At 36.3% G+C, this 12,082-nt stretch overlaps 1 protein-coding gene across 4 annotated transcripts in view; it reads left to right on the forward strand.

Moving 5' to 3' along the window:
• The window catches only part of LOC5567571 (putative uncharacterized protein DDB_G0282129), a 271,047-nt gene that overhangs the window by 174,910 nt on the left and 84,055 nt on the right, over positions 1-12,082 (forward strand). The window lies entirely within an intron of this gene.

The raw sequence follows: 12,082 nt of genomic DNA on the forward strand, positions 1-12,082 counted from the left end.
TCCACCGACCGTAATTTCCTAGCCATCTGATGGATCCGATTTGGTGTAATAAGCTGAAGATCAATCGAGTCAAACCTCAAATTTGAGGTTTGGCTTTGATTCGTATTCACTTTAAAAACCGTATAATTCTGTGACAAGCACTTTAGACATACAAGATTTGGATGACATTTCAGCAACACGTTCAAATAGTCCAGATGCCTGTTTATTCTATGATAAATAATAATTACAGTATACGGGGAAAGCCCCAATTTTTGAAAGATTTTGGCGAGGTTCTTTGCTTAGATTTTCTTTAACGTTGGGTATCCACAAAACATCTGCAAGCTGTTTTGAATATTTTAAGACTAGTGTGTGCTGCTTAGGAGCCAACTGACGACTTCGAGAAGAATTATTCAACAAAAACACCAGAAATTCTTAAGTACGACAGGCATAAATACGTTAGGCATAATCAACGATCGGCATAATGTACGCTTGGCATGATTTTCAAAATTTGTTTGAAATCATTCTGGCTATACATGGTGTGAAATAAGTGGGTTGCTTATCTTGGATTTGCAAACGCTTAAGATGTCCAAAATTACCTCAGGGTCAATCTTTATAAAAAAAAATATGATAACCAAGTATGATAATGTTGCAAATCACTTAATTATCGCTTTAACGTTAAGTGATACTGCGTGAGAGATGTGGGTAAACGCAGAAGAATCTAATAAATATTCAATGCAATCAATTTTGCTGATCAGCTTTCAAGTGTTCTTGCAATCAAAAGTTGTTCTTTATTATTATACCTCTTGTCCGCAAATGATAGACGATGGAATTGTTAGACTTCAATAGGAAATTTCACCTTCTCTATTCAGTACGCAGTTCTTCCGAATCATACCGTTCCAATAATTATTGACATTCTGGCCTAAAAAATGTCTTCGATAATTTTCCCTTATTTAAATCAAGGGCTGTTCTTAATAGTTTTTAGCTCGATATAAATGTTGCTAGTAACGCTAGCAAAATTTCAATTTCAAATTTTGTAATAAGGGTTTACCATACGCTTGTAACTTAAAATCAAAATTTGGTAGGAGAGTAAAAATCAGCACTGATTGATAAAAAGCTCTGAGTCACAAACTTAGGAGTTGAGAAAAGAACACCCAAGTAACCATAAGCACTAATAATAAGCTCCTAATCAGCATCATAGGTGCGTACATGCATTATAATAGCACTACAAATGCTTACACACCTTTAAACAGCACTTCCACTGGAAAGAAACCCTATTACAGCATCATTAATGCTTCTAAGCCTGATGCATGCAGGCATTAAATAAGCACTATATTAGCTTTATATTCGCATACAGGGCATGTTTAAATGCCATCCAGTGTTTTGACAGATACACTCCCGTGCAAAAGTTTGGGTTCACCCCCTCAAAAACATACAAAAGTGATCTGTCCATATCTCTGTGATTACACGTTCAATTGAAACTCTCTAAGCCGCATTCGAATGGCAAAGAGTTATTCTGACTTCGTATGTATTTTTCCAAAAAAAATTTTTGAATTTTGTATACTAAATTTTTACTTAAAGTTGTGACATTTTTCAAAAAACACACTGAAAAATCATATCTAATTTCCTCAGCATAAGGTCGACCAAAATTTTGAATCAAAGTGTCATTAGAATCGTAATCTTATATTCTTTGAGGAGACCCCACGAAATTTTGGCGGAAAAATCTGAAAAGTATTCAAAATCAATGAAACAGTCAGTCAAGTCATCGTGCAAAAGTTTGGGTTCACCCCTCATAATGATGCAAATCGTGCAAAAGTTTGGGTTCACCTGAGCCGCTCACACAACAATTTTGTCAATATCTTCGCCACTTTTCAACCAATTTTAATAGTTTAAAGCTTTTTTGAGCGCAAATAATGGCGCGTACATGATTGGTTTGAGATTTCACAGATTTGAGTAAGTTCGGGTGAACCCAAACTTTTGCACGATACACCATACTGAGGGGTGAACCCAAACTTTTGCACGATGACTTGATTGACTGTTTCATTGATTTTCAATACTTTCCAGATTTTTCCGTCAAAATTTCGTGGGGTCTCTTCAAAGAATATAAGATTTCGATTCTAATGACACTTTGATTTAAAATTTTGGTCGATCCAATGCTGAGAAAATTAGATATGATTTTTCAGTGCGTTTTTTGAAAAATGTCACAACTTTAAGTAAAAATTTAGTATACAAAGTTCAAAAAATGTTTTTGGAAAAACACATACGAAGTAAGAATAACTGTTTGCCTTTCGAATGCGGCTTACACACCTAAATTATTTTACGGATTCCTGTGAAATTTCAACAGCTGAACAGTTCGGTAAAATAAATTAACGGAGTACGGTAAATTTTTACAGTATTCGGTAAAAAATCACCGGAATCCGTTAAATTCCGACGAAGTTATGGTGTTTTATTTCACCGAACTGTTCAGCTGTTGAGATTACGGTGAAATTCACCGTAAGAGCTTAGTGTGTAGAGAGTTTCAATTGGACGTGTAATCACAGAGATATGGACTGAACACTTTTGCATGTTTTTAGGGAGTGAACCCAAACTTATGCACGGGAGTGTATACCACGACACCACGTGCTTTGTGTTTGCATATAGTGGTAAGAGGGAGTTAAACATAAATCTTCTCAGTAGGGTCGATGTACCAATAGCCGCATAGCTAAGAACAAAAATTCGCATAAAATCGAAAAATAACGCTATCGTCATTATTTTTTCATCATCTAAAAGCTTTTTATCTTGGTTTTGTGGGAAAAATATGAAAACTACGAAAACTCAAATGTTTGCATTTATTATTGCGTGTGCCACTATAGGAATACATGTGCCTATAGTAGCACTATTTCTAATTTCTGTTCCTTTAGAAGCACTAGCATCATGGCGTTGGCAAAATACTTATCAAAACCGTATTTTTACAAAACTTATATATTTTTCCTACAAAGTGAGGATCAAAAGCTTTCGTTTGATGTAAAAAAAGTTCTTAATTTATCAATTATTTTGTAAAATAAAAAGTAGTTTCTCTCAGTAGTACTACTATAGGAACAATAGGTTTACTATAGGCGCAAAGGAGCTCAAATTTTAAGCAAAACTAATTATTTCGATCATTAGTTGAACAAAATCAAGCTGTGTATCAATGGTACTTAGATAAATAGCTCCTGACATTCATGTAAAAAAATGTTTTAAAAAGGTTTATAGCATAACGGCCGTAAAAAGCCACTAGTGCAACTATAGGGGACTGCCCACTAAGGGAACACCGACCCTACTACAATTGCAGGTTTTATGACGGGGAAAAGTGATGGTTTAAATTGGTCACTTTTCTTTCCAATACTATTCATCTTATGTGGCCGTAGGAGCAAAGGAGCAGGACTTCAACAACTCAACAATACGGGTGTCGCAGGTTCGAGGCGCAAAATGAGGAATTTCATCATCAAACGAGGATCAAAATGTGGCAATTGCAAGTCCTCAAAAGGATGAAAACCACCAAAATGAACAAGTCTGATAAGGAGAAGTACTATCTGTATCATTTTATTACATTTTTTGCATACTATTCAAGGTTTCCGTTTTCATTCATTCATTTATTTACCTCGTGTACCAGTTGCTTGGCCGCATACGCGAAAGCTATCTGGCTGCGTACGCGAAAGCACAAAATATTCGCCCTGGAAACCTGCCAAAAAAACTGACGTTTCGCACATGGTCTTATAACAGCATTAGTGGTGCAAAGAAGCACGATTATATCTTTGCACTATAATGGCACGCTATTTCGCCTCTTCTGGCATTATAATAGCATTATATGCGTATATAAAACTGACATGCATCAAATGATTACCCTATATGCGCATATAATGCTGTTACCGTGCCGCATTATCGTGCTTACTGGTTACTTGGGCACTAAACTGCTTCTTTTTTAAATGTAACCTAAGGAGAGGGATGACAACCAGAAAATTGCTGTTGAAAATGATTGTCAACTTTGTACTGTTTTATTTGATATATGCAACAGTATTGATTCCTTGCGTTATAATTTTTAATAATATAATACAGTTTTAAGGTTTTGAAACCAAGTAGTTTTTAACAGACAAAATTCACTGCATTGCTAACACTACATGGATATGCTTTAAATCTACTGCTATAATCAAAGCACCTAAACAAGCCACTGATCGTAAATTTCGAAAATAAGTTAACTAGTTTATAAAACAAATGATGCTTTCGTCGATTACATCATAAAATGTCGTCCATCGTTTTCAGGTTTTCTAGACCTCTCCACCATCTGTCACGAACTCTCTAATACTTGAAACGTGAACGGTAAAGTTGAGAAAGCCTTTTCCCCCCTTTTCCGATCATGAGTGTAATTTTTGAATGTTTCCGATTGTAAACATTTTCTGTTTCAATATAATTTCCAAATTGGTACACTTGGATATGTTGTTCTATACCAAACGTCCATTATGCCCAAGGTATTTTATGCCAAACGTCTGTTATGCCTAATGTCTTTATGCCTAATGTATTTATGCCTAACGTCCATTATGCCTAGCGTCCATTATGCCTAACATCCTTATGTCTAACGTCTTTATGCCTAATGGGCAGGGTTGGGGAAAATACTGAAATTCACTCTACAGTAGCCAAGCAAATCACAGTCAGCGAAGCCAGTGAAACTCACGCCCACCGCTGCTGTAGACCTGAGACGAGACTCGCGAAGACGGTCTTCTTTTTCTGTGATTGCTGAGTTTTTTTTCTTATTTTACTTTGTGTTTATAACAATTATGCGCAAGTCGTTCAAACCTTCACATGAACCTCTCAGCAAAAAATGATTGAGTTTGCCTCACATCGAATCATAAATAGCCGTTTGAGTGTAATTTCATGCCAGCAAACGTAGCAGACATTAGAAATAATTAATCTTCTGCTTAGATTTATCAGCAACTTTGGAAAAAAAACTGCTCCGCTGACTGAGGTTTTTAATAACAATTTACTTTGAACACAATACTTTTCACTTTTTCAGCCATAAAAACGGTGGGCTGCATTTGACGTTTCGTGAGAGGGGAATCTGGGCTGCCTATGACGTTGATATTTTTCCTCTTCGCGAGTCTCTCTCAGCTGTAGACAAAAAACCTTGAAAATAGCAAAACACCCGTTGCTAAGGGCAACCCAAAATTACTGTAGAACAATGTTCCATTTCCCGCATTTAGAGCCTTTAATGACACTAGCGATTTAGAAAACTCATGCACCCAACATAGACTACTTGATGAGATTCACGTTTTTGAACTACTGTACTGGAAGAGCCACGTGATTTTCTCGAAATTCAAGCCTACTACTATTACCATTCCCAGCACTGCTAATGGGGCATCTCGATTTTGCCAATGGTTTAAGTGAAACAGTAAAGAACTCCGAATTTCTCCAATCCCGTCAATAAACCGCCAAGAACTTCAAGAATCTCCCCAAGAAGCCAGCGAAATCTTTCAAGGATTAAGCCGAAAGCATGCTAGAAGTTTTCTCTGGATGCTCTCTCTAAGCAGCGTTGGTAGGCTTACTTTCAAATTTTAATCAATGAGCTTATCAGTAAAAAAGCATCATTTGAGTTTTGCCACAGGAGAGACCACGCTTGAGATTTTAATGTAAAATCACTCAACTATGCTCATGTCACCAAAAATTATCCGTAAACCTTGTTTGGAGAACCGAACCTCGTTTTTTCCAAGATACTTTCAGGGCTCAATTGAGTTTGGACAAATTTGAGACAAAACGAAAACTCGATCAATACTGTAAAACAGTTACATGATTCATATTTATTAGATTCATTCAATGTTTAAATAACTGTGTCAATAGTAAGATTTTTGATTAACAGTCAGTTTATCATTGAATAGCAATTATTGTTTTTAAACTAGAATGTCAAAATTTTGAATAAAAATGAAATGATGTTTGCATAGTCAAACTGGTATCATATTTCGAAGCAGAGTTGGAAAAAGTTCTAAAAATCACGCTACAGTGGGCAAGCGTAGCAAATCACAGTCAGCAAAGCCAGTGAAACTCACGCCTGTCGCTGCTGTAGGCATAATGCCTTAAAAATAGCAAAACACTCGTTCCTAAGGGCAACCCAAAACTACTGTAGAAAAATGTTCTATTTTCCGTTACATTTCCCGCATTGACAGCATTCAATGACACTACTGATTTAGAAAATTCATGTGCCCAACATAGGCTACTTGATTAGATTCACGGTTTTAAATTACTGTAGAGAGAGAAGCCACGTGATTTTCGCAAAATTCAAGCCAACTACTATTACCATTTCTAGCCCTGTTTCTAAGATAAACAGATTACCATCGTGATCTGATAACATCGTAAATTCTTCAAGAATCTATATTTTCAATTCAATGATATTACGATAGCTTGAAAACTAAAGTCTAAGAGCGGGTTTTAGCATATTAACTTAAAGACTTTAACGACTAAAAAATGCATAAGTGCGTTGTTTTTGACACTTGGCCCACTGTGTCTGCACAGAAATTGTTGCAATTTCTAATGTACTATCCAAATAAGGAAAATGGTCGGAAATCAAAATCAGATGTAAAGAATTATGTAATATTAATGAATTTCTATTGATGAATGAGAAGAAGTATCATCCCATGCCGAAAAAACACTTGTAATGTCTTGCCTTTTATCGAAAACCTCCGCTGACTGATAGTTTTGTTGTTATGGTAAAAGCACTTGGTCCACTCTGATGGCATACTTTTATCGATTTTTATTGATCGTCCAAAGAAAATGTGTTGCAAATATCTCGCAGTTAAAACATTCATCAAATCAAATCAAAGTGACCTTGAATTGCCGCAGATCCTCTTTTGAGACAGCTTTTACAATTTGATTCAGTAAAACCAACATCAGGGCGCGAAACCCCGCCTTTCAATAACCCTTCCAGTGCCTAGGTGCACTACGAGAGAGGGCATCATTTTTTTCACTGTCTGAAGCGAAACAACAAAATCACTGTTAAGCTCTGCGGGACCAAACCCAAACTACCCTGCTATTGACCGGCCTAGGCTGCTGCAACTACTTTTTTTAACAACCGATACAAATCGGTGGAGTAAATCTATTACTCGCTGCTCACCAAGAGAGGGGCCAATAAGCATCGAGGGTAGTGTGTTGTAATATGTTCGCTGGTTGTTGTTGGAAAATGTTTCAGATGCCATACGTTTAAAAGCTATTTTGTTGTTTTTGCCTGGCTCATATCTTCATCGAAATGGTTAACTATAGCTGAAGGGGATTTCTCGTGGATTTCTGAGCTTCCAGTAAAAAAAACTTCCCATGGTTTCATGGTCAAATAATTGATTTGGAAATTTGAATTCATCAAGTTATTCCCGCATGTGATCACTCAAAGCTGCGCCTCGGGATTTAAAACATTCAATTCATAAGAGGTGATCGACGACATGTTGTTCAAGCTAGTGTCTAATCATAACAAAACAGTTGGCTGTAAATATGCACAGAGTTAATGCAATATTGCTGGAATTGCTTCGACTGGTGGTGTTGCTTTTTTAACGTATTTTTCCTTAGCTGCACATATGTATATGCCAAATTCGTTCACTAAACAGCAAATCGAAATGTGCTGATCGACGACATAAAAGTTGATGGAAAAAATGGTAAGACGTAAAATGGCAGTTGATGGAAACAATAAATTAGTATTAGCCTTGAGCAAGGTGGCCATAGTCCTAGACCATTATATAAGGGCTGTCTAGTTCTTGACTGTTACGTAAGATCGACTCTTAAAAAAGTATCTGAATTTCAGTGTTAACACAGATCAGCATCTGACGGATCCGTCAAACAGCGTTGTTAACTTTACGGTAACATCCCCTTGTATGTATGCTCTATGTGTTTACTTCACTTTTTAAATTTTCAACGATGTGCAGCAGTTTAGCACAAAGACCATACAGGAAGAGCATTTATTTAATCTGACATGATTTTCACAACAAAATTTTCTTGATCGTGTGGCTTTAATTCCACAATTTGCAGACTGATTCAACACCACAACACTATTCAAGTTTCATGACCTGTACTGAGAATCCATGTCGGACGATTAGTTAATGATTTATACGGATGTCCCGTGGGGTCTGTCCGAAGGTTATTTGAAACTTTTCTATAATTATTTTACACGACTAAAACAAAACTGCAGTGTTTGTAAATCAATCATGAACTAACAGTATATTCCGACTCTTTCAATGCATTTAGGATTATTCTGGCTGGTTCCGGATTCCCTGGAATGGATTCCCGGGTCATCAATTGGGAACCAAAACTTAATTAGATCAAACCATATCATGCTACCCATAAATCTTCAAGATTTTACAATGAGATTTTAATACAATGCAAATTTAGTGGTTACATGCAACTATGTTGCAAGAAATTATTCAGTTTGCATTCATATTCCACTCCCGGTGAAAAATCTTGGAGGTTGATAGGTCGCATAATAAAATTTGCAATCATTAATGACATTACGTCCTCACTGGGACAGAGCCTGCTTCTCAGCCTCTCACTCGGCTAAAGAAGTTTCCTTTTCCATGGTCCCGGAATCGGCTCCAGAACATCCCGGCTGTACTTATAAGAGACACTATGTTGCAAAAAAAACATTCAATATACATTAGGGTGTTTCAAAAAATTATTTTTGCTTCACACCGCTCATTCGAATCTAGATCCAATTCATGGTGTCCTCTTAAGATTATGAGCTCATTTGGACGAAACTGAGACTGCACAATCCCTTTGTATGGGAGTTACTATGGTAGAAGAAAGCAATTCATGCAACCGGTCGTTGTGCTGGCGAAAAATCTTGAAGATTAATGTGATATTCTGGAAAAACTTGTAGATGGCCCTTTGTTGCATAAAATTACTCAAAAGTCGAAATCCATTACATAATACTCTCGTTGTAAAATCTTGAAGATCGATATGTCACATGATATGGTTTATGCTGATCAAATTTTGGTCCCCATCTGATGCCCCAGGAACCGGTTCCAGGGAATCTGGACCGGCCAAAATGATTCCTAATGAGTTGAAAGAGTCGGAATATGATTCAGTTATCAACACTGTAGTTTTCTTTGATACGTGCAACATAATGATGGTAATGTCTCAAATGACCTTCGGACGGACCCCACTGAACCTCCTTACAAATCCGGAACCGACCCTACGAGTTGGGCTCCCAGTTCCCAGTACAGTTCGAAAAACTTAAATTGTGGTGTTATGGAAAAGTTTGGAATCGGATGAAAATTATGGAAATTCGAGCCAATAGATCACCAATGCCAAAAGGTTAATAAATCAATTTCCTATTTTTACATGTTACTATTTAGAAATAAAACTTCTAAATGATATCTTGACGAAACACAAATTTTCCAACAACTTTCTCTGATTGTACTAAAAGAAGAGAAAATCTTTTATTTTTTTAAGCTTCATTCAAAGGTTCAAGCGAAATTTTATAAAATTCCTAGGAGCCTCTTCAATTTTTTTTAACAAATTTAAATATAGTTAGCAAGGTTCAATGTATTCAAGAGATTAAAAAATTGAAATACATTTTCCAGCTTTAAAAAAATTGTTTCTGGTTTGAAGTCTTGTAGAGGGCTTACGAACTTATTTTCTTGGTGGCTCCAACGTTTCGATCCCAATTTTGATCTTCTTCAGGGATCTATTTTATTTGGAAAAAAAGAAAATACATTAAACATTTGTATCATTTGAAAAACCTATCACTTCAGACACGTTATACAAATTAAACAATCTGAAGATTTAAGAGATAGTGGACTTCCAATATCAGAGATATGCCACATCATGACAACACAAAATGTAAACAAACGGACAGATGTAGATGGGTTGCATACATGCTACACAGTAATAAAGCATACATTGAAAAGATTATCGCACGAAAACAAACACAGTAGAAATAGAATTGCCACTAACACAAACCAAATAGATGAATTACAAAATGGCATAGACGAATGAACAAATGAATGAAGACGACTGAAGAGCAGGCTTGACAGAAACTCCTCTGTGATGCAAAGATGAGGCGATTTTGCCGTTTTTGTGAGGAGTAAAAATTGAACTCAAAATTTTCAACACAGATCCTCAAGCGATTCAAGTGAGAGTGTAAAAAAATGCGACGATTTTTTCAGGTACTCTCTCTCTCTCTTGTTGCGAACTCACCTCTACTCATGCTTTAAAAGAACTCTTTAGCGTCCCGCCCGAACAAGATAGTCCTCAGGGAGTTGTGAGAGCATTCATTGTTGATGGAATTTTACTCTGTTGTGTTTTGTGCTGCATCTTCCTCGCTCATTTTTCGTTGCCTCTCAGCTTAGCATTTTTTCACTGCTCTAGAGTATTTCATCGAATTCTGATGATGTTGAGGAGTATTATCAAGCCTGCTGAAGAGTGACAGCTAGATAGTGATTATTATACGGTGAATTGTGGGTGAAAGCTTAGACAAGTGTGTACGCCATCACATAGTACTAAACTACCAAACTGTAAGTTTAAATTCAGATGATATTTGGATGACAGTTATATTCATAGGATATCCTTTTTTAGAATATGACAACAGCACAGGCTAAATGTTTTTGGCCAAGTCGCAAATAATTATGTATTAGTTTTTGTTACATGTTAGGTTTTTCAAATGACTGCATTATAAAAAAATGACTTAAGAGCGCCCAAAGAAAGGTTTGCCAAGGGCGGCTCTGCTCATAAATAAAATTTTCGACAATTCTAAGGTAAAACATGTATAGTTGGCGACTTTTTACCTACGTTATGGTGATAAAAAGTTCGTCTACAACAGAGCCAAGAATGTATTCCATTAGTTTGTTTATTGTTTTCTTAAAAACTTCAAGCTCGTTGATATGCCATACTGAACTATATATTTATTTGCAATTAAATCATTTGAAGGAGAAAAACTTAAAAAAAAACAGAATCACTTTAATTCACCTGCGTGCTAATAAAGTGCTATTATACTACTGACATACCTTATACCAGCCGCAGAGGCGCGTCAACGTTCGAAACCATGGGTAGGACAAACGTTTGCAATTATTTTGTACAAGAGAATTTTCTCTTAAATAGGTTTTTGTCACTGACACCCTTTGCTTCTCACAACCTCATTTTCATGTCAATCGTTACCTTAAAAATAAGATGGCTTTCCGTCATTACAGGGCTGTTAGCGTCTGAGTTCCTTAATAATAGGAAATTAGAGACCTCTTGCCAGAAAAAAAATAGACCTAAGAGGAATTAAAAAAAAAGGTTTAAAAAGACCATTCAAGAACCAAGAAAATAAAACGAAACCAAATAGGAGCAAGGAGATAAGAATTTGATTTTCATATCATCAGAGCAGACATTTCTCTGAGATCCCAGACTGCTTTTTTTTAGAATTTCTCGTGACATTACAACAAGTATTATTGTTTGTGATTTTTAAGATTTTCTCTAGAAAATTCATCACCAATTTGTTCAAGTATTTGTCCAAATGTTCAGATATTACTCGGGTAGTTATTTCTGCACGAATTTTCCTAGGGAATTTCTCCAAGAATTTTGTTTAGAAACCTTAAGAATTCACCCTATATTTTATATCTCCAAAGATTGTTTCAGAAACTATCTGAAATCCTCGAAAAATTTTTTGAAATTTGTTTTAGGAAAGTTCTAACTCCTCCATGATTTTTACCAGTGATTCATCCGCAAGGATGGAAAAAAATCGTCTCTAGCGACAAACAACACGGTATTTGAGCGGTCTAAGAGGGCCGTTGCTCTTGAAGCAGCATGAATTGAACGCCTCACCACGCGCGGATCGTACCGACATAGGGAGCATCCGATGCATTGTTTGTCGTGGGACAAAGAGTTTATCGGATGTTGTTACAAGTAGCGATCAACTTGAATCATGGCGCATTCGCGCTATAATTTTTCGCAGGAATCATGCCCGAATGATTTTAGACTTTCAAATAATATATCCGATGGGAAATCAACAGATAAAAGTGGAACAATCCCCAGAATGATAAAACTATGACTCGCGAACACTTAATCGCTAGCACACATGCAGAACGATGCATTAATCGCCGAGCGTTGTTTGTTGTGATATCTTAACGACAAAAGGTTAATCGTT

This window comes from Aedes aegypti, chromosome 1 (genome assembly GCF_002204515.2).
Source record: "Aedes aegypti strain LVP_AGWG chromosome 1, AaegL5.0 Primary Assembly, whole genome shotgun sequence".
In the NCBI taxonomy this organism is placed as follows: Eukaryota; Metazoa; Arthropoda; class Insecta; order Diptera; family Culicidae; genus Aedes; species Aedes aegypti.